Source organism: Phoca vitulina, unplaced genomic scaffold (assembly GCF_004348235.1).
Source record: "Phoca vitulina isolate PV1807 unplaced genomic scaffold, GSC_HSeal_1.0 scaffold7, whole genome shotgun sequence".
Taxonomy (NCBI): Eukaryota; Metazoa; Chordata; class Mammalia; order Carnivora; family Phocidae; genus Phoca; species Phoca vitulina.
Genome location: NW_022589710.1, coordinates 50,383,566 through 50,407,147, shown reverse-complemented (window position 1 = coordinate 50,407,147; position 23,582 = coordinate 50,383,566). Strand labels below are relative to the sequence as shown.

The 23,582-nt window shown below is 36.0% G+C and overlaps 1 protein-coding gene and 1 non-coding gene across 2 annotated transcripts in view; one reads left to right on the top strand and one right to left on the bottom strand.

The window, feature by feature from the left end:
• The window catches only part of CEP128 (centrosomal protein 128), a 419,635-nt gene that overhangs the window by 105,758 nt on the left and 290,295 nt on the right, over nt 1-23,582 (top strand). The gene's annotated exons all lie outside the window — the stretch shown is intronic.
• Nucleotides 117-223, bottom strand: LOC116633466. The gene has a single exon (XR_004299729.1). It is a non-coding gene; the product is annotated as a U6 spliceosomal RNA (small nuclear RNA).

The window sequence follows — 23,582 nt, the reverse complement described above, 5'->3', positions numbered from 1 at the left end:
GCCATAATACTCTTTCTTGTGGTTTGTTCAATCACTAGTCTCTTTCTCTTTAACTTCCTAACACCTTTCCTACAAAACCTTATACCCAGTCTTGTCAAGTCATTTTTTCTTTTTTTTTAAATATGGAACGCTTCACGAATTTGTGTGTCATCCTTGTGCAGGGGCCATGCTAATCTTCTCTGTATTGTTCCAATTTTAGTATATGTGCTGCCGAAGCGAGCACTTAACTCATTTTTTCTTAAACTTTCCTACTCATTTCCATTTTTTTGTCTTTATTCCCGTTGTTCACTGTTCCTGTAAGGTCCTCTTTTTGTGGAAATCCTAAGCCTTTTCCTTCCTGAAGCCTTCTTTGGCTATAGCTTCTACATATGATAATCCTTCCTTCTATACCCCATCCTTTTACTCACATCACTAATATTCTTATGGCACCTTTCTCACACTGCCTTAAAGTATATAGGTATATGTCTTTGAAATTTCAAAATGAATTGAAATGAAGGAGATAGGGGACTGCAGAAGAAAGCTGCCCTGTCACTAAGACAAATCTGACCTCGATGTCCTTACCTTGGTGAAGACCTTGTGTTTCAGTCTTGTCCTCACATCTGGAAACTTGAATTTTCTGTGTCCTAGAGTTAATGTGGCCCAGGAGACATTCATACTAACAATGAAACCCATCAGAGAACAGTATATAAAAGAGTGCCAGCTCATTGATGTACCCTGTGGGGGCTCTATATGGATATTTAAACACTGTTGTATGCAGAGCATCAAGTCACCCAATTTTCTATACCTAGGTTTTAGAAAGGTGAATTAGTCACCAAGAAGTTGCTTGGTGAACACAGTCAGAGAATACTGATGTGTAAAGGACTGTTTGTTCCTGGCTATGGTAAGGCTCTCCCACCCTCTACCTCTCTTTAACAGAGTCCTTGTAACCAGGGATCTATTTATTTCACCAGATGCTGTTTTTATTTTTGGAGTGTGTTGAACTGACTTCTTTTGTCTTTCTAACAATCTTCTCTGCTTCCACTCTGATGCTCAACCTTCTGTTTGCCTTTTCTTTTAATATGTTGCTATGCACAGATTTTGCTCTGGGCCATTTACCAGTACGCAACGATGTTGTAATTCAAACTTGTGGCATTCTGGAAGCCACTTATGAATTAAATACGTATATCCTTCTTCAAATCATAAATGAGTATGGGTTAAGAACCAGGTCTTATCTCTGTATTTCTTTGTGCCCCTGATAGTGTCTTACCCATATTATTATTTGTTGACTGAAATAGTGAATTGTAGAACACTTTTATGGTTAGTTTTCAAAGCTAACATTTGTTGTCTGGTCATTCTTTAAAAGCACATTAATTTCTGGGAGAGTTGTTGGTCAGTATTCAAGGGGACCCTTGCTCTTTCTCACTAATTGCATTAGTTTTTGTTGATCCAGAGTATATGTTTTAAGCAGTTGTTTTACACTGGAGAAAAACAGTGAAAATAGCTTGTAAAAAACCAGAATGAAAGCTGAGTTTGGGTTTGCATAATTTACCTTTCAAATTGTACCTAAAACCCTAAATCTGTATATGCATAGAAAATACTAAGTACATTTTTTTTCTTCTTCTAAACTTGAGTTGAACCTCATTAACCTTGATAGGCTATTTGTATTCATAAGAATTCCAAGTATCCTTGATCAATGATTCTCCCTGATTTAATCTCAGCCTCCATCTTCCATCAACTTACTTTTCTTGAAGAAAAAAATTTGACTTTTAAATTCAACAAGGAACTTCAAAGAAAGAAAAAAAAACACAAGGTGCTGTACATAATTTAGATTAAATGTTGAAAGTGATAATTGAGTGACAACTGACATGATTATTCATTAGCGGAAACTTGGAACTGTAATGCCATAATTTACTTTTAAAAAGAGGGTAGTGGAAAACAGAAATGATAATCAATAATAACTTTTCTTTTTGATGATTAGTATATTAGGAACAGAAGGAAGGTTATTCCTTTTAATATGCTTTTAAGATAAACTCTTCTGATTCTTGCATTTCTTATATATAAAGCTGGCTACTTTGCTATGTAATAATGCCCCCTTCAATTCAATACTACTTTATTTTTTTTATTTTTTTATTTTTTTAAATATTTATTTATTTGACAGAGAGAGAGACAGCGTGAGAGAGGGAACACAAGTGAGGGGAGTGGGAGAGGGAGAAGCAGGCCTCCCGCAGAGCAGGGAGCCCGATGTGGGGCTCGATCCCAGGACTCTGGGATCATGACCTGAGTCGAAGGCAGACGCTTAACGACTGAGCCACCCAGGCGCCCCAATTCAATACTACTTTAAAGCCCTTCTTAGAGACCTACATTGTCCTATCTGTAATTTTCTATTCTTTTTTTTATCTTAATAATTTCTTCCTTATCCAAGTGCTTGTTGTAAAATAAGGTACTGAGTACTAAGTAATTTTTAATACACAGATTATAAAGAAAACAAATATTGGCAGCAAAACTTTATAGACAGGCTAAAATTGTCGAACCTAGTGCAGGTCTGCCTCTGCTATTAACCACATTAACTGACATTGAAGCAGATTGCTAAGTCCACAAATGCTCTATTCTCTGAGTTCTTCATGAAGATGACTACTGGCAGAGATGCCCTACAAGTAAAAACTCCAAAACTAAGTGAACTTTTACACTTTGAAGATGATTTAGTTTAATTCTTAAATCTTTCATCTATGGAAAAATCGGAGTTGTGAAGAAAGGCAGCTCTTCTGTTTTCTGTAACTCAGAGTTGCATAGTATTTCTATCAAGCCAGAAAGTAGAAGTGGATCAAATATTTTAAATTTTCCTTTGAGACATCACCAATATTTACTATTTAGTAGGGTCAGTAAAGAAATAATTTAGGAATAAAAGTGTCAATTTTCAAGTTCTTTATTTTCTGAAGTCATGATAATTTCTGCCTCACGTGTTTTATGTATAAGTTGAACGTGTAGGCCTTTGTGTATGTCTCTGTGATGTGTGTGCACGTGTCCGTGGACACATGCATGAAGGGGTGGGGGGAGGGAGAAACTTACACTCCCCACATAACAATGAAGTATTGATAATTTATGTTAATTATAGATAGATTTGACGTTAAAAGCAAGTATAAAGATAACATATACCTTTGGGAATAATTATCGAAGGACTTGCTATGGAAAAATAGGTGATATGTAACAAATGAGGTAATATTTTTTGCAGAATCTTAGTAATTGATAGTTGTTCAAATGCTATTAAAGGGATATAGAGTAGACTTTATAATAAGCATATTTTAATTGTTCATGCATTATTCCTGAAGTCGTTATAGTTAACCTTTAGAGTGATTTTAATTTGATAGTGTTATCATTTTAAGTGGAGACTTAAATTGTGTTTTATTTTTTATTTTTTTTTTTTAAAGATTTTATTTATTTATTTGAGAGAGAGAGAGAGCGCAAGAGGGGGTAGGGTTAGAGGGAGAAGCAGACTCCCTGCCGAGCAAGGAGCCCGATGTGGGACTCAATCCCGGGACTCCGGGATCATGACCTGAGCTGAAGGCAGTCGCTTAACCAACTGAGCCACCCAGGCACCCTTAAATTGTGTTTTAGAAATTTGTTTTCAGGCAGCTTTCTACCAGGAGAAATGAGACTATACTCAGCCTTAAACAATGAAAACAGTGGGCCTGTTGTACTCTTAAATGTTGGAATGGTATAAATTATCTTTGCAAAAAAATGTTTTTAATAAGTAACACATGGCTAACATAAGCAAAGGTCAGTGTTAGCAGTTTTTTCAAATGTATTAAACGCATTTAATTTCTAGTACTTTACTTGCATGAAGTATGAGTTTATGTGATACAGTGCTTATTTGGGGGGAACCTATAATGGTGTTAGGCTATAGTTTGCTCTTCCTCAGTGAAGATTAACAAATTAGGTAAACTTTTGGCAATTCTGATTAGAGAACAGTTTCTGCCTTTGTTAATGGTGGATTAGCTTGTTGCAGAACAGACTTCCTACTGAGAAAAACTAGAAAAGCTGGGTAAGACATATATTTTTAAAAATATGTTTGAAGTTATCAGAGAGTTATCTGGGTATAAGGACAGGAGGAGTCATGTATTCTGTTGAGGAGTGGAATGCAGAGTGATGGATCTGATACTTGGCACCACTTTTCCCCTGAAAAGTTTAAGCCACAAACTGAACAGAGCTTACAGTAGAACTTAGGCCCATTAAAGAAGAAGGACCCTGCTAATCATCCCACTCTTTCAGTTGGGATACCCGAAGGGCTAAACCCTAGAGTCTGGGTAAGCTGGAAATGCACCAACAGTCACAAATACTGTAACATAGCTTTGAATCTGCTGTGACGTTATCTGTCCCTACCCTAACTGCTCATCTAAACAAAAGTAGATCTTTCGAGGAGGAAGGCATTATCATTCAGAGCCCTCATATTATTTCTATAATTTGTTATATAGTGTTTAGCATTTGATCAAAACTTAGCAGTCATATCAAGAAATAAAACCACATTACTAAAAAACAAGATATAAGCGAGAAATAGAAATAGGCATATAGACTGTTCAGATACTGGAGTTGACAGAAATCAACTTTAAAACATTGGTTATTGGGGCACCTGGGTGGCTCAGTCGTTAAGCGTCTGCCTTCGGCTTGGGTCATGATCCCAGGGTCCTGGGATCAAGCCCCGCATCGGGCTCCCTGCTCTGCGGGAGGCCTGCTTCTCCCTCTCCCACTCCCCCTGCTTGTGTTCCCTCTCTCATTGTGTCTCTCTCTGTCAAATAAATAAATAAAATCTTTAAAAAAAAACAAAACAAAACATTGGTTATTAATATGTTAAGAAATTAGATCATAAGATAGTTCTAGCAGAGAACAGGACATTATAAAAAGAATATAAATCTTGTTGAATCACAGATCTGTACCTCTGAAACAAATAATACAATATATGTTTAAAAAAAAGAAGAAAATAGCAGGAGGGGAAGAATGAAGGGAGAGAAATCGGAGGGGGAGACGAACCATGAGAGACGATGGACTCTGAAAAATAAACTGAGGGTTCTAGAGGGGAGGGGGGTGGGAGGATGGGTTAGCCAGGTGATGGGTATTAAAGAGGGCATGTATTGCATGGAGCACTGGGTGTTATACACAAACAATGAATCATGGAACACTACATCAAAAACTAATGATGTAATGTATGGTGATTAACATAACAATAAAAAAATAAAAAAAAAGAATATAAATCTGAGAACCAAAATATATAGTAACTGAAATTAAGAGCTGGATAGATAGGTAGGGTTTAACCAAATATTAGATTCATTTTTTTTCTTATTCCTCTGAAGAATTTTATGAGACTTCCATCCATATGTATGCTTAGGTTATATAATTTATTATGTGGTTTGGTTTCTGGTTTTATGATCTGTTTTTCTATCTTCTAACTGGCAAAGAACCCCAATTTATTCAGTCTTTCGTTCAGTAAATTTTGATTAAGAGTCTATTAGGTATTGAGTCTAGTGATAGAATCTGGGGGTACACAAATGAAAACAACATTCATTGCCCTCTGTAAAGTCACAATCATTGAACTCACATTTAGCACTGAGGTTTCACTTCACTAGGAAAGCCAGGCCCCCTTCAATATGGATGGGCAGAATCATAGTGAGATTTAAAATGAGGAACAAAGGTATGGGGAGTCTGAACCTTAGGAGGTGGGCATGAGGAGTACCAATCCTTACCGTACCAAGATGGCCCCCATCCTCCGAGGACAGAACAATAAATGTAAAAGCAAAGAGCCATCAGAATACAAAAAACAGTGGAAATATCTTCAAATAGAAATTGGTAATTGGTGATTGAAAATCTGAACAATGGTTTTATAGTTTTACAGCCTTATTATGCCACATTATCCAGTTATATTTGTTTGTTCCTTCTAGGTTACAGGAAATTGGGAAACACTCAAATGGGGGTTTAATGTAGGGAGGCAAGAAACTATCTTGACAACTGCCCTCCTGGGCTTCATGGAGAAACAGTGCTGTCATTGAGACTCTTTAGATTGCAAAGATAAGAAAACTTGAGCCATCGCTGTTTTGGGTTTAGCATTAGTTCATTGGTACAGTCATCTGTGACCATGGTGGTGGAGTCACTGGACTCTATTGGCACTCTTTTTTGTATGTGTGGATTTGAATTACTGTTGAGTATCAATTGCTTTCAACCTGAAAAACTTCCTTGAATATTTCTTGTAGGCTGGTTTACTAGCAACACATTTTCTCATTTTTTGTTTATCTGAGAATGTCTTTATTGCACCTCATTTTTATTTTTTTAAAAATTTTATTTATTTATTTGACAGATACAGCAAGAGAGGGAACACAAGTAGGGGGAGTAGGAGAGGGAGAAACAGGCTTCCTGCTGAGCAGGGAGCCCGATGTGGGGCTCGATCCCAGGACCCTGGGATCATGACCTGAGCCGAAGGCAGACGCTTATGACTGAGCCACCCAGGCACCCCTATTACACCTCATTTTGCTGGATATAAGATTTTAGTTGACTGTCTTTTAGCACTTTGAATATGCCAGCCCACTGGTTTTTGTTCTTCCTTGTTTCTCATGATAAGTTTTGATCCTATTGCATTCTTCATTCATGATGAGCCACTTTTCTTTTGCTGCTTTCCAGATTTTCTCATTGTCTTTGCCTTCAGTGTTTGACTCTATTTGTCTATCTGGGGGATGATGGCCCCTCTATAGGTCTTTGATTCTAAATGAAGTGTGTTATAAAATTACTAATCTACTTTATATGTTATTAAGTGAAGGATGCATATAGTAATCTTTAGGGTAACTACTAAAAGAAGAGTAATAGGTATATAACTAATACAGAGGAAGAAAGTGAAACAGTTAAAAGAATTACTTCCAAGGGGTGCCGCGGGTGGCTCAGTCATTAAGCGTCTGCCTTTGACTCAGGTCATGATCCCAGAGTCCTGGGATCGAGCCCTACATCAGGCTCCCTGATCAGTGGGGAGCCTGCTTCTCCTTCTCCCACTCCCCCTGCTTGTGTTCCCTCTCTCGCTATCTCTCTCTGTCAAATAAATAAATAAATAAAATTAGACAAAAAATTACTTCTAGGGGCACCTGGCTGGCTCATTCAGTAGAACATATGACTCTTGATCTCAAGGTCATGAGTTCAAGCCCCTCATTTGGCGTAGAGCTTACTTAAAAAAACAAACAAAAAAACTTCCAAAAAAAGTCTTACTTGACTTACTGTGTACTTACTATGTACTTACTATGACTGTACTATGACTTCCAACACTGGATAAACAAAGATTTTTTACTAGGACACCAAAAGCATGAATCATAAATGAAACTAATTATAAATCGGACTTGAACAAAATTAAAAATTTCTTCCTTATACTTGGCTGCATTAGGAAAATGAAAAGAACAAGCCACCCTGGGGGAAGATATTCACAGATCCTATATGGAACAAAAGACTGGTATCATGTTTATATATCATTCCTATATATTTGGTTCATGATAGCAATGCCTGGTTGTTTTAACACTTGTAATCAATATAAGAGAAAATCATATTAGTGTCCCAAGAATAGAGATAAAGCATTTATGAAAGTTCAACATCCATTAATTAGGGAAACTTTTAGTAAAAAGGAAGAGAGGGAAACTTCCTGATACTGAAGAGTATCTACTAAAAACCTATAGTGCACACTGTACTTAATAGTGAAATACTGATTGGAAATGAAGCAAACACTTCCCTTCTATTCACCAATGTAATAGGGCTAATAGTCCAGGCAGTAATTAAGGGAGAAAGAAAGGTATCTGTTTAAAGGAATTAATAATGCTGTCTTTATTTCCAATTGATATTTTAAAAAATCCAGACACTCTATAAGAAAATTATTAACACTAACAAGTCAGGTTATGTATTTCAGCTAAGACAATAATTAAAACCAAATACCAAAATAAAACGAACTTTGGTCAGATCTAAACTAAAAACAAGCCACTGAATTGTGTTCAATCACATTGTTTCCACAAAACATATTGTCCTAAGTATTGATTTTTGAGAACAAATAGAATTTTTTTCCACTCTTAGGTAAAATTTGTGCAATTTATTTTTTTTTTAGAGAGTATATACATAATCAACATTAAGAACAGGAAAGGATCTCTACCTATACATACAAAGGAGAAGAAAAATTATAAAGAATATCAAGTCATGTTGGTATGAATCAATGGTTGCCCTAGATTAGCATTGCCCAGTAGCATTTTCAACAATGATGGAGATGTTTTATAGCTGTGCTGTTCAGTTTGTTAGCCATATGTACTCTTAGAGCACTTGAAATGAGGTCAGTGTGACTGAATATTTAATTAATAATTTTACTTAACCATAGGTGGAACTTAACAGGTGGGAATGTGATTGGATGGTATGAAATTGGATTAGGAGTCATGTCTTGAATTCCTTTTGATATAGATAGCACACTGATTTTACTTTGCCTGAATATGACATGGTTGTATGGTGGGAGCGTGGTAGTCTTGGATTTTATTGAGAGCTGATTAAAGAAACATCCCTCATAGCCAGCCCTTCCTAGAAAATCAACTGGAGTCAAGAAAGGGTTTATTATTTTTCTTTTTTTTTGTGGTAAAATGTACAAGTCATAAAATTACCATCTTAACCATTTTTAAATGTACAGTTTAGTGGTATTAAATAAATTCACATTGTTGTACAACCATCCATCCTCATCCCCACTGAAACTCTCTATTAAATAATAACTCCCACTCCCCATCCTAACCAACCTCCCTCCCCCCAACTTTCTGGCAACCAGCATTATAAATATTATACTTTGTCTTTATGAGATTGACTGCTCTGAGTACCTCATATAAGTGGAATCATACAGTATTTGTCTTTTTGTGCTTGGCTTACTTCACTTAACATAATGTCCTCAAAGTTCATCTATGTTGTAGCATATTGCAGAATTTCCTTCCTTTTCAAGGCTGAATAATATTCCATTCTATGTATATACCACATTTTGCTTATCCATGCATCAGTTGATGGATACCTGGGTTCCTTCCACATGTTAGCTATTGTAATTAATGCTGTTATGAACATGAGTGTACAAATATCTCTTTGAGACCCTGCTTCCAATTTTTGGGGTACATATCCAAAAGTAAAATTACTAGATCACGAGGTAATTCTGTGTTTAATCTTTTGAAGAGCCACCATACTTTTTTCCACAGTGGCTATACCATTTTCTATTCCTACCAGCAGTGCACAAAGGGTTCCAGTTTCTCCACATCCTCATCACTTGTTCTGCCTTTTTTTTTTTTCCTGTTGTTGTTGTTTGTTTTTGGTTTTTTTAATAGTAGCCATCCTAATGGGTGTGAGGTGGTATCTCAAGTGATCGTTATTTTTGTTTGAAACAGTATTTACTTAAAAAAATAGGGCTCTTTTTATCTCATTTAGCCTCCTTAGCTTTGATTTCTCTCAAGAAATAAAAATTGAGAAATCAAGAAAAGTTGATTTCTCTCAAGTGCACAGCGCTATTGTATCATGTAAGATAATGTGTCTGATCTATGTGCTCTATAATGATGTAGAGCAATAATATGAAGTGTTAGGTTACATTTAAGTTCTCCTCTTTGCTATATATAATGTAATTAGGGATGACATATTTCTTTAGTTGAACTATGAACTTTATCTTGGTCCTCTCAGCTGCCACATCGATACTGGTGAGACACAGGTGTCTGTCTTGTATTGATACCTGCTTTGTCCTATTGCATTTCATAACAAATGTGTTAATCAGAGGCAGTTCCACCTCAATCAAAAGCAGTCCCAAATACCAATCTGCTCTGGTTTTATCTTATCTGTATTCAAATTTTCTTCTCCCAAAGTGCCTACTTTAGTTAAACATCAGAGTTGCAGAGTTACAATTATCAGTCTAATAGAGTGTGAGAAAAATGAAGAAAACACAAATATACTTGAGATATGTGTGCCAGGGTCAGAATTCCCCCAGTGTGTTGCTGGGGCCTAGATTTTAATTATATGTGCCCTTGTGTAATAAGTTGAACACTCTGAAGAAATGTGTATTTAAAATGTTCCATGTAGTGAACATCATGGCTAATGAAACAGAAGTTAATATTTTATTTCTTCACAAAGAGATGACTGTATTTAATTAATTGAACAATATTTTCTGTACTTTGCTTAAGCTTAGTATCATGTTTCATTAAAAAGTACAAGGAAACTGTAGTTGTATGAAGCAGATATGTTCTCATAGGATTTGTGGAGAAATGATTATTTTTAATCACTGAGAAAGACCGAGGAACCTGTTATTTGTGATTAATGTCCTTTTCTGTGTCTCTGCTTCATTTGGCAAAAAGAAAATGGTAATAGTATATGTAGACAAATTAGGATAGAAAAGACAGAAGGTTTTATTTGTAAAGGAAGAATTATTTGTGACATTGTTATTATAGTGGCCCCTGATATTTTATGTAGCTGATCCTTAACTAATAAAAGGGTTTGAATCAGTTATTAAAGATTATTAATATGTATTTTGCTTGAGTTAAGAAAAATTGACTCACAGATTTTAAGTATATATTCTACTTTCTACCTATCATGACTTTAACAAGTTTTAAATAGTGAGATCCCAATGAGTGATGGCCTGATTTAGCTTCCTGTAGCTGTATTTCTGGGCTACCATACTTGTTTTGCTTGGTTTAAGTTCTTTTATTCAGAGACTTCCCTTAGTTCTCCTGACTGTGGAAAATTGATTAGTTGTCCTCTCACTATCAGTTCATAAAACACCTAAATTATACAGAAATGAATGAGTTTATCAAGACATGCAAGAGTATGTCAGGCTAATTTCCCAGTAGAGGTGAGTGGGGCATGGCTTAATTGAGAAGCTGAGAATTTCAGGTGAAATCCTATTAAATCTGTTCTTTTGTTTATACAGTAAAAGCAAAACTTTATAACATCAGTTAGGGGTTAGTGTGGGAAATGGAACTGCTCTAGGTATTTTATGCAATAGTTGTTTATAATAATACTGGCAGATGTGGCCTTGCTTAGGCTTCTAAGAAGGGATAGCACAAAGGGGGATATTCACTATGGAACAAAATAAATTATATCTTTAAGACCTTGCTGGCCAGTAGCAAAAAGCCAAATTAGCAAGTATATTGTCTCTACCTCATTTCCACATTCTAATTCTCTCTATATTGAGTTTAATTTGCCCCCCGCCCCCAACTTAGCTTAAGGGAGTCTGAACATTGAGTTTTGTAGCCTCTGTGGAATAGAAGAATATATTGGAAGGAGGTGGAGATGGGGCTGACTGCTGTCCGTCAGGTCATAAACCACAGTGCCCTTAACCAGGTTTTCTTTTAGCTGAGCAACATGACTTGCCTTGTATTTTTCATAGCCCTTGAGGCTAGCCTTGTGTCCATAGTTGGCACTCTGAGAATGCTGGTTGAATTCATGTTAATCCTAATGTCACATTTACAAATACATATCCATACATTAGTAATGTTATATTCAATGTGTAGTTTGGTTTTTTTTTTAAAGATTTATTTATTTGAGAGAGTGAGAGAGCCCGTGAGCATGGGGGGGAGGGGCAGAGGGAGAGGGAATCTTACGCAGACTCTGTGCTGACCATAGAGCCCAACATGGGGCTCAATCTCATGACCCTGAGATTGCTACCTGAGCCGAAACTAAGTCAGACACTTAACCGACTGCAGCACCCGGCACCCCTCAATGTGTAGTTTCTTTGCAGGTTTTTGTTTTTAAAGCTTCCTGTCCATTTTAGGTTAGTTAAAACTAAATCATCTATACATGCAATTAACTGGTCATGTGGAACCTAAAATGTTCCAACATGCTGGAAAAGAGTTTAATTTCAATAAATACAAAAAATATAAATAAAAATTTATTTTTTCCTGTGCTTGGATCAGTCCTCTTTCTCACTGAGATACTTACATCTCATTTTGGATATAATATCCATATTCAGTCAGTGTTTTCATCTTGTGTCTGCTTTAAGGAAGTCATATTTTGGGCTGGAATTAGTCTTTGTTCACAGAGTCAGTATTAAGATAATTAATTGAATTCTGTTTCGAATGGTGTTCTACTTGAGGCTTGTTTGTTACTTACTAACTTTGTCGCCATTTTTGTCCTGATAAAGAATTGAGCTTTATATTTGCCTATACTTTAAATATCATTTTTGTTTCAATGTATCATTTTGATAAGTCAGTTGCTACTTTTCACTGTGCTGGGTTTCTAGACACTGTATTGTAAAACAGATCATTCTCTTGTGGTTTGTTTGTGTTTATATGAGAAATTTTATAATTAAGAATGGTGCTTCCAACCAAGGAGACTTGGGAACCAGAACATTTATGCTTAAGATGACCTTGTCATCAATGCCAAGATATAAAAACTCTTAATCTTTATAATAATTAAAATTTAAATTTGTTTTTTTAAATTTTTGATAAAGTGAGTATAATACAAACACGTAAGTTTACAGTATACATGTTTAGTGTACTAAAAAGTATGTGATGTGTACGTCTGTGTATCTATAACTGTTGTACCATATATTTGATGTATCTAAAACTCAAAGGCTAGCAATTATAAAAATTAAAAGAAAAATTTATAGTAATTTTTTGTCCTAGAATTTAGAAGAGGCTTTTATCAAACTCTTTGGGAAAATTGACCAAGTGGCTTTTTCTCTCCACTAATTTTTCATTTGTAAATAAAGCCTTTACAAGTGACTGTCTTTCCATTTGGCTTGCCCCTAATTTGGGATCATTCTTTTTCAAATATTACAGAATCAAGTTATTTTGAATTCTTACAGAAGACTTTTTGGGAGAGGTGTCCAGTTGATCAGATTCTCTTGTTAATCTTTTCCTTCTTCCCCGTTCTCCTCTCAACCACATTTCCCCTGCCCACACCCACGTTATGAGCACTTTCATCATGGAAGAAGGCACCAAAGGGAAACAGAACAGGAATGCTATGCACACTCTTGCCCTAGTGGTGTTGGCTTCTGAGATTGGGTGGCATAGGCATTCATTTTCTCTCTAGCCATGTTTCTGCCTCTCTCTTCCCCCTGCCTCCCTTTTTTTGCTCTTTGTCTTTATTACTTTCACTAGCAACTGCAAATTATCTTCTTTTGGTTCCCTTAGCTATCACCTAATGGTGTTAGCTCAGGGCTCTTTTCTTTTTGACAAAGAATCGTTGTTAGAAAACATTATATAAAGATAAGGACAGATGAAGACACTGAAGAATGAAATGTAAGTATAGATTAGGTAGCATAAATTGGGAAGAGAGGCTGAATTTGAAATACAGAAGAAAAAATTGCTCATATATATCACATTTATTAAAAATAACTGTTACGTGTCTGTTGCCTAACCACGCTGTATGGTTCTCTGTAGCAGTAGAATGTGGAACCATGCCGTCTTGTTCGTCTTTGTGTCTCAGCAGCTTGGCTGTTGCTGAGTGCAGTTAATGTTTATTGGATTGAATGGAAACATACCTATATTTTCTTCAGAAAGACTGAGACTGATAAGTGGTGTTTTCTTTTTTTTCCCCTAGTCTCTTGAATGCCATAGATCTATTATAAGCCAGCTCGATTGAATTTGATTGCTGAAAATGGAATTCAGATGAGAAAAAAGTTGGTTCTAAAAGTCCATTCCTGCTTTAAAAGGATGATCTTCAATTATTTTTAATGTTGCTATGATATTTTAATATCCTAATGTTAGCATAATGTCCTTTGGTGATTAATCTTTCTCAAGCACATATCTGATCACGTTATTCCCTTGCTGAAAAACTTTCGAAAGCTTAAACTGGATTTCAGCATTCTCCCACCCTGGTTTCTGACCTTACTTTTTAATCTCTTTTTAGCCCTCTTGAACTTTTACTCTTCATGAACAGCCCTGATGGCCCAGTCTGTGGCTCTTGCCCATGCTACTGTTGGTCTTAAATGCCTGTCCTTTATCAGTGACCCAATCTTTTCTCTTCTTCACACTTGAGTTTGCTCATTGTCTCCTTATTTTATGTACCTTTCTTTATGAATTCTTGCTGATCAGAGCAGTTTCTCTTGAATTTACTAACTTAAATTCTGTTTCTACTAGCTAACATTGATGTCACTTCCCTCCTGCTTGATCATATTTGTCCCAATCAGTGTTTCTCATACAATACTTTCCTCAGTGTCTAGTCGGTGTCTTGAACATAGAAGGAGATAAGTAGTCTATACCTGATTTTGTTTTAACCAAGTCAGCTCTATTCTGTGATTTTTTTTTTCCTCTCAGTTTTATGACGGTTGACAGAATGTTGCAGAAACATCCTGCATCAGAGATTGTATAATTCCTATTTAATATTTCCTCCTATCTCAGGAAAGAACATGGTAACTTATTTAATTATTTAAGAGGTTTTTTGGCTAGTATCCAAGTCAGTAATACAGTGAAGTGGAATCAATATTAGTTTGAATATTAGGGACCTGTGGCTAGTTCTTTTTCTGCTGTAAACTACTTCCCTTATCTTGGATTGATTGCTTTATCTCCTTGTCTCTCAATTTCCTCATCTTTAAAATATAGACGTTGGATTACCTCTCCAATTTTTTTAAAAGATTTTACTTATTTGAGAGAGAGAAAGCATGCACAAGCAGTGGGGAGGGGCAGAGGGAGACAGAGAAGCAGCCTCCCACTGGGCGGGGAGCCCAATGCAGGGCTTGATCTCAGGATACTGGATCATGACCTGAGCTGAAGGCAGACACTTAACTGCTTAACCGACTGAGCCACCCAGGTGCCTAGCTCTCTAATTTTAATGTTGTTTCTAGTTAGTAATAAACCTTTGCCATTGTTGAGTTCCTAAAATGTGCCAGTCAGTCTTCCAGATGTTTATCTAATTGATTTTGTGTAGGTCATCATTCTTCTGATATGTAGATGTTATTGAGTCCTCTTTATAAATTTAGTTACCTTGGCTCACAGATGGTAAGCACTTCTCCTAAGGTTATAGAGTGACAGAGCTGGGATTTGATCTCAAGTCTGTGACTCATGATCTTTCCATGATATGCTACTGTTTCCCTGGGATGTTGTTTTTGAGTCATTAAAATGTAGCTGTTTTCTCATTACCCTTACAAGTCTCACACAAAGTACATAATACTGTAGATGAAAAATGTTTATTTAAAATAAACAGTGAATCGTGGATCACTACATCAAAAACTAATGATGTATTGTATGGTGACTAACATAATAAAATAAAATTTAAAAAAATCCACATGAGAGACTATGGACTCTGAGAAACAAACTGAGGGTTCTAGAGGGGAGGGGAGTGGGGGGATGGGTTAGCTTGGTGATGGGTATTAAAGAGGGCATGTATTGCATGGAGCACTGGGTGTTATACGCAAACAATGAATCATGGAACACTACATCAAAAACTAATGATGTAATGTATGGTGATTAACATAACAATAAAAAAAGGGAAAATTAAAAAAAACCCACAAAAATATAATAAAAATATTCCGAGTACCCTGGCTTATTTGGGGTCAAGTTTTCATTTTTAAATATTCACTAAGGTGCCCAGTCCTTTGTATGCACTGACTATCAAATAAGAGTAGAGGAGAAATTGTGTTATATTTTAGTGATATCAGTGAACAAATAATCATTGTTGTCACCTACATAGTAGTCTACTTTTTGTCCTTTAATGGAAACTGTTTCAATGTAGGCTTAGTAATTCTTCATGAATATGAGAAATAGCAAGAAGGCAGGTAGGAAGATTCTCGTATACTAGACGGAACTGGTTTCTTTATTCTGTAAATTTACTCCATTATTCTCCTACCTAGTCCAATTTTTCCACTTTTGTAATTTCAAGTTGGTAAATATTTTTTTTTTTTTGTAATCCACATATGTGAAATTATGATCTTAGATGTGTGAACAGTTAAAGCTAGAATTTATGTTGGATCCTATCCATACTACTTTTTAAAAAAAGAATATCTTTTTCATTTTCTATTTTCATTTTAATGCCTTATTCATATGCCTTATTCATATGAGTAGGCTGTCTGTAGTTATAATTTGAATACAACCACTGCAGTAATTAAAAAGGGATCTATTGGTAGCCAAAGCCAATCAATCTTAAAGGAAGAGAGTTCTTTTCTACCATCTTCTAAATGTGTTGTTGTAGTGCATTCTTTAATACATTCTTTTCCTTTCTGTCTATTCTTTGGCCATTTTACTACTGGGAAGAAAGGAGTTAACATAGTAGACCAGAGACCATTTCCTTAGGTCTGCTTCCAAAATAGGCCTTGTTTGGCATATGGGAACTTTAATGATAATCAAGTAAGAAACTTTCCTTAAATGATAAGATGTAGCTCACGGTACCTAGACCTTTTGTACAAAGAATGTGGTTTATGCTGAACACCTGCTTTCCTTCTGGGAGTCTGGATTTTGGTACATACTAGGCAGACAGTAGCTAAGTGACTAACTTCTAATTAAAATTTTGGGCACTGAGTCTCTAATGAGTTTCCCTGGTAGACAGTACCTTACACATGTTGTCAGAATTCAGTGCTGGAAGAATTGAGCACATCCTGTGTCACTACAGGGAGAGGACTCTTGGAAGCTTGTGCCCAGGTTCCATGGGACCGCACCCTATGTTCTCTTCCCTTTGCTGATTTTGCCTTGTATCTTTTCAGTCTAATAAATATTAGCATAAGTATGGCTATATGCTGAATCCAGTGAATCCTTGTAGTTATCAGCAAACCGGAGACCCTCAACACAACTACTCGTTAACATTTTTTCCCACCTGAAGAAAGAGAAAGAGATAAAAGAGAAATGTGTAAAGTTTTAGATTGAGTTGGAGTTTTTATAAACTTTTGGTAAGGTGCTGTGAAAGGGATCAGAACATACCACCCCAAAATGTGCCACTTTGGCATATTGATTATTGTGAGCTGAAGGCACTTGAGAAACAGTAGATGCAGGAAGGGTACTCTGACCTCTTTTTATACCTAAAGGAGGTCATATTATTTCTCATGAGGAAAAGAGCATTTTTTATCATTGGAGATTGGGAACATTTGGTTTCTACCAGGAAGAGAACATTTTTTTATCATTGGAGTTTGGGAGTTGATTCCAAAACGGAATTTACCAGGAAGAGAACATTTTTTTTTATCATTGGAGATTGGGAGTTGATTCCAGAACGGATCTGTATAAAGAAACCTAAAATAACCCTGATCTTCAGTTAGTTTTTGCCATATATTTCCTAGCCACTTTCCCAGTTTCTTATCCCTCAAAGCTTATTAGATCCCTTTTCCTTTTTCTTGTCATTTTTTCCATAAATTCTCTGTTAAAAAGGCTTAGAAGCTCTTGGTCCTAACCACTTTGTTGGGTCTTCGTTTTCCAACAAAGGCTCCTATGTGTATGTAAAAATATTAAATAAAATTTGTGTGCTTTTCTCATGTTAATCTGTCTTTCCCTTAGAAAAACCTAAAAGTTTTTTCCTCCCATATAACTGGAAGGAATTCTTGGAGAAAAAAGAACATTTCTATGTTTTTGGATGGTTCCTGTCTTTGACAGCACTTACATAATGAGAAATAAATAATAGGCTTGATTAAATGATATGAAATTTAACCACTCTGCTCTAGTGGCTGAGGTAATTTCACACAATTTAACTATAAAATGTTCTTTAGGATAGAAGAGGATCCAGGAATGTATGATAGTAGTAACAGAATTGAAAATCATCCTAATGGAATAAATAAGAAAATTGCTTTTCATTTAGCATTTCATGTAGAACATAGGAAGATACTAATATTTAGTATATGTGCCTACCCTAAAAGTACTTATGCATAGATTAATGATGTGTTTGTTTAGTTGTGTGCTCTCTATAGATGTGTGTGTATGTGTGAAGGATTGTTACGAGGGTTCTGTAATATAATTTCTTGATTGATGGCGAAATGTTTATTATGATTAGGTTATTCTGGTTGGTTATTTGAGGAAGATGGATTAAAGACAATGTCAAAACAGTGGCTGAATAGGACCTGCCAAGGAATGAATATAGGAAGGAGTTCTATGACAGGTTTTACCTAAAGCCTAATACAGACAGACTGATGGGTGCAAATCAGTGCCAACAGTTTCCAGACCCAGGGCAGTTAGAGGCAGTGTTCATCCAGTTCAAATTCAAACCTGCTTTTCCATCAGTAGTAAGAACCACAATTATTTACAAGTAGAACCACATCCTTTTCTATTCATTTATACTTATATACCCAATTAATGCCGTGATGTTTTCAAATGTTCTTCTAAGTGAGTTATTGTATGTAATATGTTAATATGAAAGCCTGTAATTTTTAAAATGTGAGAATAATGATATTTATGTGCTTAAGCTCTGGCTTACATATGTTAATCATGTGCCTATTCTTGTTGTCCTGTAATTACAGAAGAATAAATAGTGCTGAACTTATTTTCTTCCTGGGTTCAAAAGCTTGCTGGGAATATTTGAAGAATTTTGCATATTTGAGTCCATTATAAATTTGAGACTATCTAACTGTGACCTTATTTCTGTTTGTTAGCTTTTAAACATTTATCTCTTTTTCATTTTCTCTTTTCCTATAGCAGTTATTTCAGACTTTCTCACTATTTAAATATACAATTCCACTCCCATTTCTGTAGTTTCTCAGCAGAGAGAGCCTTTACCACCATTTTATTAGTAGGACTATCTTAATTGTTAGGAGTTGGGCATCAGATAAATTCAATTTTTTGACATGCTAAAGTTAAGATGCCTAGGGGATTCCCAAATATAGGACATCATTATATAATTTGATATTTAAAGGTCTGGAGTTCAGAAAATCAGTTTGGCTTCTGAATTAGAAATCACATATCTTTATCTACCTACATGCTTACTTACTGAAGATATTTTATAGATAGAATGGTGCTTAATACTAGAACCTTATAATATTATCTGTATTCAGAAGGTAAATGGTGGAAGAAACCCAGGAAAGGAGATTATTAAAGAACAGGAAGAAAAAAGAGAACTAGTGAAGAGAGAGGTATTCTGAAAGGGAAGAAGAGAGACTTAAAAATCAGAAGCGGCCATTGACAGTGTCACATGCTACAAGGAAACTAGGGTAGATTTTTAAAGAGTCCATTGTATTTGGCTGTCGGTGATCTTTGAGTATCTTGATGAGAGCTATTTTAATTGTATGATGGGGTGGAAACCAAATCCAATGAATGGGGAAATGAATTAGGAATAAAATTGTGGGGTACCAGGTGTAGACTGCTCCTTCCAGGAGTTTGGCTTAATAAGAAGCAGAGTATAGGTTGCTGGTTAGATCATGTTGGATTGATAAAGGTTTTTGTTTCATTAAAAAAATTATTTCTGTGATTTTTCAAGTATAATTAACACACTGTGCTACAATAGTTTCAGGTGTAGAACACGATTCAACAATTTCACACATTTATCAGTGCTCATCAAGATAAATGTACTATTAATCCCCTTTATCTGTTTCCCTCCTCATCCCTCCACCCCCCTCTTCTCTGACAACAGCTAGCTCATTCTCTGTGTTTAAGAGTCTGGTATTTTTGTCTCTTTTTTTCTTTGTTTGTTCATTTGTTCTGTTTCTTAAATTCCATATATGAGTGAAATCATAGAGCATTTGTGTTTCTATGACTGACTTATTTCACTTAGCATTATACCCTCTAGGTCCATCCATGTTGTTGCACGTGGGAAGATTTCATTCTTTTTTATGGCTGAATCATATTCCATTGCATGTACGTGTGCATGTGTGTGTGTATCACATCTTTATTAATCTATGAGTGGACATTTGGGTTGCTTCTGTATCTTGGCTATTGTAAATAATGCTGCAGTAAACATAGAGTTGCATGTATCCCTTTGAATTAGTGTTTTCATTTTCTTTGGGTAAATGCCCAGTCAAGGAATTACTGGATCATATGATAATTCTGGTTGTAATTTTTTGAGGAACCTCCATACTGTTTCCCACGGTAGCTGCACCAGTTTGCATTCCCTCCAACAGTGCATGAAGGTTCCTTTTTTCCCACATCCTCACCAATACCTTGTAATTTCTTGTGTTTTGTATTTTAGCCATTCTGACAGTATAAAGTGATATCTCATTGCGGTTTTAATTTGCATTTCCCTGCTGATTAATGATGTTGAGCATTTCTTCATGTGTCTGTTGGCCATCTGTATGTCTTCTTTGGAAAAAGGTCTGTTCAGGTTTTCTGTCCATTTTTTAATTGGATTGTTTTTTGGTGTTGTGTAAGTTCTTCATATATTTTGGATATTAACTCCTTTTTGGATATTTCATTTGCAAATAGATTCTACCACTCGGTAGGTTGCCTTTTTGTTTTGTTGATGGTTTCCTTCAGTGTACAAAAGCTTTTTATTTTGGTGTAGGCCCAATAGTTTAATTTTGCTTTTTGTTTTCCTTGCCAAAGGAGATGTATTTGGAAAAATTGTTTCTATGACCGATGTCAAAGAAATTACTGCCTATATTTTCTTTTAGGAATTTTATGGTTTCAGATCTCATACTTAGGTCTTTAATCCATTTTGAGTTTATTTTTGCCTATGGTGTAAAAAAGTGGTCCAGTTTCATTCTTCTGTATGTAGCTGTGCTGTTTGTCCAACATCATTAAAGAGACTCTTTTCCCGTTGTGTATTCCTGCCTCCTTTTTCATTGATTAATTGACCATAAAAGCATGGGCTTATTGTTGGACTCTCTATTCTGTTCTTTTGGTATTTGTGCCTATTTCTGTGCCAGTGTCATACTGTTATGATTACTAAGCTTTGTAGTATATTTTGAAATCTGGGACTATGATACCTCTAGCTTTGTTCTTCTTTTTCAGATTGCTTTGACTATTTGGGATCTTTTGTGGTTCCATACAAATTTTAGGATTATTTGTTCTAGTTCTGTGAAAAATGCTTTTGGTATTTCGATAGGGATTGCATGGAAACTGTGGATTGCTTTGGGTAATATGAACATTTTAACAATATTGATTCCTCCAATTCATGAACATGGAATATCTTTCTGTTTGTGTGTATCCTCTTCAATTTGTTTCATTAAGAAAAAATTACTGTGATATTTTTTTAAAGATGGGAAGAGTAGAGAAGAATGATCCAGTAGGAAAAGAGAGGTTCAGTACAAGGAAGAGAGTACATAATTGGTGTAGTGAAGCCCTTGATGCATGTGGAAGGAAATTACAAAGATAGGCTAATTTGTCTAAGAAGGATCGATTCCTTTTCCTCAAAGCCTAGAGAGGAGGATAGACTAGCCATTGGTAAGTTTCAGAATGGTACATTAAGGAAATTTTGGGAATGTCCTGCATAATAGCTTCAATTTTATTTCTTAAGGAGCTATGTTACATACCAGAAGTGAGTGAAAAGATGGTGGGTCTGAGACAGGACGTTTTGGAAGGGCCACTGTTTGGGCTGGGAAGAGGCATGCAGTAGAACTTCTGGGCACCGAGGGGTTGCCTCTCCATGTGCCATCACATCAACTGGTACTCCTGTGTGGTTTTCCTTAGAGGACTCAGTAACCTGATACAGGAAAAAGGAAATTTGTTAATTCCCTCAGAGCTGGTGGTTTTGCCATTTAAGTTCAGCTTTAAAAAGGAGTTTGAAATGTGAACAAGAGAATGGTTAAAGTGAAAATTAAGAAAGTTAGGTCAAAGAACTTGGACTTAAAGCCAGCAAAAGAAATGTCAAGGCGTGGTCATCTTCCTGACAATGAAGAGCAGATGTATCAGAAGAAAAAGAGTGAGGAAACTGGGCAGATGGGTAGATAAAGCCAAAGGCTTGAGGAGTGGGGAGAAGGAGTGGGAGGAGGGATTAGTGGGGAGAAGGGAGTACTGGGACATACCTCTTGCTTGGTGGCAGTTCTGGAAAAAAAACCACTAAGATAGGACTGTGGGAGTAGGTGACAGAGAGGCATGGAGTTAGGGTCATCTGAGAATCTGGCCGCTTAGCAAAGAGTTGAAAACATGGGCTCTGGAGCCAGACAATCTGGGTCTAAATTCCATTCCCTCACATATTAGGTATGTGATCTTGGGCAAGTTCCAAGAGTTGGTTACACATCACTAAAATTAAGATAGTAATAGTGGGACTGAGTGAGGTCATTCTTATAAAGCATTTGCTCAATCCTTTGCACAACTCAAGTGCTCAGTAAACTTCAGTAGTAATAATAATTATTATTGCTAGCTCCCTCTCATTTAGATCTCAGCTCATATGTCATCTCCCAAGAGAGACCCTCCCCAGCCACACTATAGAATACAGGCCCCTTCAGGTAACTGTCCATCATTTTAGCATCTAGCATTATCTGCTATTGTAATCTAGCAGGTAGTATATCTCCCCAATTTATATTATTTATTTTTTTTGGTATCAAATCCAGGTCTTAGTAACCATTCTTTAAGCTACGTGCTTAACATGTAGGAAGAGTACCCACTCTCCGAAATGTTTGTTGGAAAAAAAAACATTGGTACATCTCTGCTGATGGAGAAATCACGTGAATACTGCTGGTTAGTAAAGTTGATTTCTAGCTTCATGTTACAACTTTTAGATAAGGGCAAAAGGGTAAACCACTACCACTATAGTTGTCTGATTTCATTTTAGAATTTTCCACACAAACAAGTGCACAGTTCTCAATTTACTATTTTGTTTGGGTAGATAAAGGAGTGACTCATCTCTTCCAGGCTGCATTGAATTTAGCAAACTGAGCAAATGCAAACCTGTTGCTCTGAAAATGAAACTTGTTTTCAAGGCATTATTTTTATTTTTTTGCTGTAATGTCAAACCATGACTTTAACCATGAAAAAAATTGTATTTAACTTTATTTGAGCCACAGTGCAGGGATAATGGAATCTGGAACTGAACATTCTGCTGTGAGAGTCAGAGGAAGTTGGTAAAGGCTTCCAGTCTTCATTTGTAGGAGCCTTACAACAATGTAGATGATACTTATTGTTTGTCCAGCTCTGGTATCATCTTAGTCCTCTGAACATGGCCTTTTCATGTTACCTGTGTCACCCATGTATTTGGAAAGTAAGGAGGCGCAGCTTATGGGATACATTATTTCTGAATTTGTTACTCCCTTCCAAAACTCTACAAGAGTGGCTTAATATTAATGATTACAACATTCTTTTATTTGTATAAAATGTTATATAAAAGCAGTGTCCTCTCATTTTTGAAGTTAAAAATAGATCTTTACCAATTATTTCTCAAATTAAAAATATGTATGAATCATGATGATTTAGTGCAATTTCCAAATATATGTAGACCCATTCTGGGAAACTAGATTTTAAGAGTTCAGATTTGCTTTTCTTAATTATTATGTATTCCAAATAAATTTAAGTTTGTTTAAAAATATATCCTACACTGATTTCATGTAAGCTTGAGTTAGTTCATCAACTTATAACATTAGATTTAGCTGGAAATAACCTATCTACACTTTATTGAGAGTCTTTTTTTTTTTTTAAAGATTTTATTTATTTATTTGACAGAGAGACAGTGAGAGAGGAAACATAAGCGGGGGGAGGGGGTGTGAGAGGGAGAAGCAGGCTTCCCGCTGAGCAGGGAGCCTGACGCGGGGCTCAATCCCAGGACCCTGGGATCATGACCTGAGCCAAAGGCAGATGCTTAATGACTGAGCCACCCAGGTGCCCCGC